We start from the raw sequence: 7557 nt of genomic DNA, 5'->3' as shown, positions 1-7557 counted from the left end.
CTGAATTTCCCAGTCTCCCATAGCAAGAAATAATCAAGTTCAAATTTTTTCAAGAATTCAAAACTTAAAAAACATACCATTACTTGACGTTAATCAGAACATCGTCTTTCGGTCTGAATCACCAACGACATCCTTCATAAAACTTGTGTGACATCGCTCCAATATCAACATACTAAAAGTTCGAAACTTATTATAAGAAAAGCTCTCCAATTTTAAGAAAAGCTGAAATCAAGAACTTGAAACACTTACCTTCTGTTCTTTCTCGATTCTTAACAGATTTGAACAAATCGAAAGCTAAGAATGGTTTTTCAAACTTACTTGAGCAATTGTTGTAAAGGAAATCCAACAAAATTCCTAATCCAAACAACCATTTGGAGCTGATTTCAACATTCTCTCTAACTCGTTCTCAAGAACACGAAATCCTCATCTTCTTTTCCCTCCCTTTTCCTTTTCTTTCTTTTCTTTTTCTTCATTCTTAGCGGTCTGATTAGGGCTAATCAAGACCTCTAATTATGAATGGGAGGTCAAAATGACAAATTTACCTATCGGAGTGACTTTGACCAGTTTATAGCACCAAAGGTCTTGCTTGGGAGATCCCAAGCCATTTCCACACATGATTGTAGCACTCGGATACCCTCGTCGTGCTACACTATTTGACGTAGACCTAACTCGATAGTAGCTGTACCACTACCCACTACGAAGGGTGCGAACTAAAGATGTACTAGAGAGGATATGAGGCTAAGACTCCAGTGATACCGTCACACTGCTAGTAGGTATGTTAAGCTTTCTAAGTCATCTTTCTCCTCGAAATCTACTAGGTTCTTAAGGGCATCTAGGTATTTTAAATCTCACCTAACCTTTTTAGGACTTTTTGGGGTTAGCTTTTTGGAGCTAATCCAAATTTTTGAGTGCACACAGATCTAGACCTTTGATTGTTGTTCATGATCTTGAGGTGCACAGCCTACAGGAAACATACTAACCGAGGTTAACTTGTAAATATTTCTAGTTGTAGTGCCCTAATCTTAACTTGGTTCACTCATGCATGCTTGTTAGAGAGATAGAACACATATTCTAAACATCCCCTTGGTCATCTTTGGGCATTGTTGAGGTCCACTAGGTTCATAGGACGACTAGGTAGCTTCATGCGAACATTCACTTTCAGGGTACTTGACTCCTCAAGTTTTCTTAGTTTTGGTTGACCTCCGCTCACAATCATAAGGTGCTTAGTCTACTAGAGGCATCCTGACCTAGGTTATCGTCTAATCAACCTAACTCTAGCACCCTAATCTTATCTCTGAGCAGAAAAGCATGCTCTATAAAGAGAACACACAATCAATCACATGGAGCTAAACATACTATATCATGCACTCATGCAAGCTCAACGGAGAGGTAAAATCCATCAATGGCCCGAAGCACAGGTTACAATAACCCATTCTCCATTCTAGCATAACGAAAAATATTAAAATCGACATGCATCATAAATTCTTATCCGAGGGGTATTTTGGCAATTTTATATTACATACTTGCATTTTCATTTAGAAACGTAAGTCTTAAACATGCATATTCTAACTACCTAAGGTAAGATATGCTTGCATGCTTGCGATCCAGACAAATATTACTTGAGAAAATTATGATGGCTATGCATGTCTTCTTAGACTAGTTTTTTTTTTTGTATGTTAGAAGCTCTAAAATTTCCGAGATTTCTCCAGTAGGTCACAATTCAATTTATAATAGGGTTAGTATCAAAATTAGATTGAAAAATAATCGAATGGAGGACAAACACGACAAAAAAAATTCATGCATTGCTCACTTGCACAGAAGGTCGCACGAGTACATGTGCGCCTCTAGAGAAAACATGCATTGCACTCTTGGCAGGTGGTGCGTTCTCATTGGCATGTAGGGATCAATTCGGGTCGGGGTTGTTGGATCAGGTACATGGTTTCCAGGTATTATTCGAGTTTAATTCAAACGATCAAGTTGTGGTCTCGGGTTCTCCTCATAGTTGTAGAATGTCACAATCCTACATTTTTAATCGTACGACATCATGATCTCCACACACTCATGACAAGTATTTAGGTTTGCCTATGCATATTGAACACAATTTGTGCAGAATCTAAGCTTATTCGAACACACATACCGCCCGTGTGTGCATGCTCAATCATCTGCGACCTTAACTAACTTGCTTCTTACTAGGCCAAGTCATGCAACACAACCTTGCCTCTACTAAGAGTAAAAGTCATTCATATGTGTTGTTGCATCTTGATTTTGCATCTTGGTTCCTTGCATGACCTTCATGTCATAATGCCATCCTAAGTCCCATGATGTCATCGACATCGTAGCTTACTCGGACATGTCAATCGTAGCGACCTTAACTAACTTGCTTTATATGTGTTGTTGCATCTTGATTTTGCTCATATTGTCTAGACCACTCAAATATAAATTCATCCAAACTCTATTGAGGCATTGCACCCTCCCATATCTATGTCATATCATTTATTGACTTCATACCAAATAGCTTGTGCATATACAAACCTCCGACACATGGTGAGGGCGCAATGTCGGTACACTCATGTTGTCCAGCACTGTCCTTGAAAGATGTATTTTAAAGCAAGTCACCCAAGACACTAGTCTTGCAACGCTCCCTCTCACTGTGACACAAGTATATGCTACATGGTAGCTTGCGTAGGCCATATGCTTAGGGGTGGTAAAGAGCTGACACCATACCTCCCTCTAAAGTGCATTTTGAGGCCTTTTTTTTCTAGTAGCAGTAAGCATGATTTTGGCGAATAGTCATATGGTCTCATGGAGCGCATGTCTGGTATCCGATTTACACCAAAATTTGGTGACATTTCATATTTGATATGGAAGGATTTCATTCTAGACCCACATGCCCAAACTTCTTTTTGAACCCTCCCAGGGCCCTACCCGACCCTTTATCAAACCTATCATTATTTCTCATGTTGACATCATTGCCTCGGTTTTTCTTATTCCTCAATTTAGCTTTAATGAAGATCTCTTTGGTGTGTTAGATGATGCACCATCCTCCTCGGTCACATCATGACACTCATCTGTCTTGGCACTCTTGTGTCTTGATGGGCACCATTTGAGGGTCACTACTTCGTCTATCATTATATGAGGGTCAAAACCTATTCTTTTCGTAGTATTGTTTTGAAATTCTCCTCTACTTAAACTAGTCATCATCCTTGATGATTTTCTCAGAGACACAATCAGTCCATGGATTGTGTCTCTCTCTCTCTCGCTTAATCTCAACATCCTTGATGACGATCCAAACTTCGGATTGCATGCGAACGAACCCGTTGGAAATAACATGCTTCAGAATGAATACGGAAACTACGCACTACCTATGAACTATCCCACTTATGGATCTATTCTTGGTCTTCACATCTTGCAACATAAGCACGACAAAACAATTGTCTAATGGTTGTGGACTATCCCACCATTGCCTCCCTCGCCCTTCTCTCGAACTCTAACAGAGACTCACAAGAAAAACCATGATCAAACTAGCTAGTGTTGGCATATCCTTACCTACGCTAGGAGCGCACCCTAGATATGGTCACCTTTGCCTCAACACTCATATTCTTTTAGTCACACAACGGTGCACCCTTGGGGTGAGGCTTACAAGCCAACCATGGCATGAACCCATATGGTAGCAAAGTCTAGACCAATGTAACACATTCCCATGTTGGCACTACACTTCAACCAACTTCCCACTAACCATCTTTATATGGCAATCTCTTCCTTAACATTTCTTTGATCTTCGTGCAACTTCATTTATTGTAGAGTTTTTCAGAGACATTAAATTTAACCCATTCATGCTTGCTAATTTCGTTATGCTTAACTTCAAAATAGGTCCCAACCTTATGTGAAACCTTCCTTTTTTTTCTCAAGGAAAATGAAGGAATAATGAACAAGTAATAATTTTACACTGTTAAGTAAAATTCTCTTCTCATAAAAAATATTTCCTTAGAGAAAGAGAAGTAGCAAAGTCACTTTACCATGAAAGAAGGAAAAGTCGAGCAGCTTCGTCCCAAACATTCTTGAACTCTCACTGGTCTCATAAAATTTTTCAAAGACCCAAAGGTCCCTATAGTCATTACTCCAATAAAGTCATTTCGACACAAACTCACGAAATCAATATTTAACACCTTTTGTAGCATTTGAGAAGGGAGGTTTCTCAGGGTCACCATGGATCCCACTCCTAAGCATAAGGGATATGAGGAAGTTGACCGGGCCTAGGAAATTAGGAAACTAAACTATACAGGAAGAGATAGTAGTGGCTCGCTACTCACTTTGCTTTTGCTTTTAACTCTAGCTTGTACTTTATAAGTATGGAAAGAAAATCGATTAGCTTTGCTTAGAGGCTACTACTTTGTTTCTAGTAGCAGCTATTGACTTTTGGTGATTGAGAGGAAAACGTCGATAGAGAAAAATCGGCCGAAGGAAAACTTATGAGAAGAAAATAACTGAAAACAAAGGAGAGAGAATATTTGATTGAAGACTGATTTCATTTCTGATTGAGCTGGGATATTTAAATAACAAATTATCCTAAATAGGAAAGTAAATGGCAACTTAACTAACGCTATTCCACTCGTGTACTTGGGTTTAACGTAAAAATAGTTACCTAACAAAAAATGGTAACCAAAATTTAGGGATCACTCAGTAGGGTTGGCATAGGTGTGCCCGGTGCAGCTGCTGGCGGCAGGGACGATTCGAGAGGTGAAACTAAAAGTTAAGGGCTTCGGAAGAACTGCACGACCAAAATACGAGTACTTTATGGATATGCCTTAAGGTAGAAGCTCTAGTGGTATAGTAGTAGAATAGTACCCTGTCATGATATAGACTCGAGTTCTATTCTCGGTTGGTGCATCCTGAAGATTAGCTATGATGATAGTAGTGCATAATGTAAAAACTTGGGTTTACACGAGTAGCACTATTGAGTTTTTTTTTTTTTTTTTTTTTTTTTTTAATCAAGAGGTGAAACTAAAAGTTAAGGGCTTCGGAAGAACTTCATGACAAAAATACAAGTACGTTATGGATATGCATAATGGTAGATGCATTAGTAGTCTAGTGGTAGAATACTAACTTGCCACGGTACAGGCCCGAGTTTGATTCTCGGATGGTGCATTCTGAAGGGCTTTAGATGTGAAACTAAAAGTTAAGGGCTTCGTAAGAACTGCATTTCAAAAATACGAGTACGTTATGGATCTGCCTAAAGAAGAAGCACCTATGGTCTAGTGGTAGAATAGTACCCTGCCACGGTATAGAACTCGAATTTGATTCTCGGCTGATGCATCCTGAAGATTAGCTATGATGATAGTAGTGCATAATGTAAAAACTTGTTTTTGTCACAATATCATTTAAATTTATAGATGACATGAGTAGCACTATCGAGCTTTTTTTTTTTATTCGAGAGGTGAAACTAAAAGTTGAGGGCTTCGAAAGAACTGCATGACAAAAATACAAGTACGTTATTGATATGCCTTAAGGTAGAAGCACTAGTGGTGAGTGGTAGAATAGTACCCTGCCATGTTATAGACATGAGTTCGGTTCTCGGCACTTCGAAAGAACTGCATGACAAAAATACAAGTACGTTATGGATATGCCTTAAGGTAGAAGCACTAGTGGTGAGTGGTAGAATAGTACCCTGCCATGTTATAGACATGAGTTCGGTTCTCGGCTGGTGCATCCTGAAGATTAGCTATGATGATAATAGTGCATAATGTAAAAACTTCTAGATGACACGAGTAGAACTATTGAAACTAAAAGTTAAGGGCTTCGGAAGAACTGCATGACCAAAATACGAGTACATTATGGATATGTTTAAAGGTAGAAGCACCAGTAGTCTAGTGGTCCCTGCAACGGTACGGACCTGAGTTTAATTCTCGATAGGTGCATCCTGAAGATTTGCTATGATGATGATAGTAGTGCATAATGTAAAAACTTATTTTTGTCACAATATCATTTAAATTTCTAGATGACACGAGTTAAATTTCTAGATGACACGAGTAGCACTATCGAGCTTATTTTTTTTTTTTTTTTTTTTATTCCAGAGGTGAAACTAAAAGTGGCTTCGGAAGAACTTCATGACCAAAATACGAGTACGTTATGGATATGCCTAAAGGTAGAAGCACCAGTGGTTAAGTGGTAGAATAGTACCCAGCCACAGTATAGACCAGAGTTTGATTCTCGGCTCGTGCATCCTGAAGATTTGCTTTGTTGATAGTAGTGCATATGTAAAAACTTGGGTTTACATGAGTAGCACTATCGAGCTTTTTTTTTTTTTTTTTAGATCGAGAGGTGAAACTAAAAGTTAAGGGCTTCGGAAGAACTGCGTGACAAAAATACAAGTACGTAATGGATATGCTTAATGGTAAAAGCACTTGTGGTCTAGTGGTAGAATAGTACCTTGCCATGGTATAGACCCTAGTTTGATTCTCGGATAGTGCATTTTGAAGAGTTATTATTTTTTTTTAAATCGAGATGTGAAACTAAAAGTTAAGGGCTTCGTAAGAACTACATTTCTAAAATATGAGTCCATTGTGGATCTGTCTAAAGAAGAAGCACCAGTGGTCTAGTGGTAGAATAGTACCCTGCCGTGATATAAAACCCGAATTCGATTCTTGGTTGGTGCATCTTCAAGAACATATAGAAAATAAACATGTAACTAAAGAATGCCACACATTTCTTGAAAATGTGTTAAAATAGAAAATTTTAATATATATATATAAATTGTGATATAATAATGTTTTACATATAGAAAATAAATACATTAGAATTTAGAATTACTAGTATATCTTTAAATATATTTAAATTAAAATTTAAAATTACTTGTCTATGAAACATAATGTATAGAATTCTTTAAATATATTTAAACTAAAATTTACAATTATTTATCTATCTTTAATACTTATATATATAATTTATGAACATATAATTAATTCTTTAAATATATTTAAACTAAAATTTACAATTATTTATCTATCTTTAATACTTATATATATAATTTATGAACATATAATTATTTATTAGTACGGTATTTTAAAATATATATATATATATATATATAAGAAAAAAAAACATGTATTTGCATATATATAATTTATGAAAATATAATGGTTTGTTAGTAAGGTATTTTTTAAAAAATATATATAATATAAAAGAAAAAAAACAAATATATATATAATATAAAAGAAACAAAAAACATGTATTTGCATGTATATAATTTATGAACATATAATTCTTTGTTAGTAAGGTATTTTTAAAAATATATATATATAAAAGAAAAAAAAAACGTGTATTTGCCCGGATTCAAACTCAAGCGTGAGTCTTCGTCGAGTAACACTATCGAGTTTTTTTTTTTTTTTTTCTTTTTAAATAGAGAGGTGAAACTAAAAGGTAAAGACTTCGGAAGAACTAAGAACTGCATGACCAAAATACGAGTATGTTATGGATATGCCTAAAGGTAGAATCATAAGTGGTTAAGTGGTAGAATAGTACCTAGCCACAGTATAGACCAGAGTTTGATTCTCGGCTCCT

Source organism: Cucurbita pepo, chromosome 16, assembly GCF_057944985.1.
Source record: "Cucurbita pepo subsp. pepo isolate OVF chromosome 16, ASM5794498v1, whole genome shotgun sequence".
Lineage (NCBI taxonomy): Eukaryota > Viridiplantae > Streptophyta > Magnoliopsida > Cucurbitales > Cucurbitaceae > Cucurbita > Cucurbita pepo.
The sequence above is the reverse complement of the archived record's forward strand: the minus strand, read 5'-3'. Positions refer to the sequence as shown.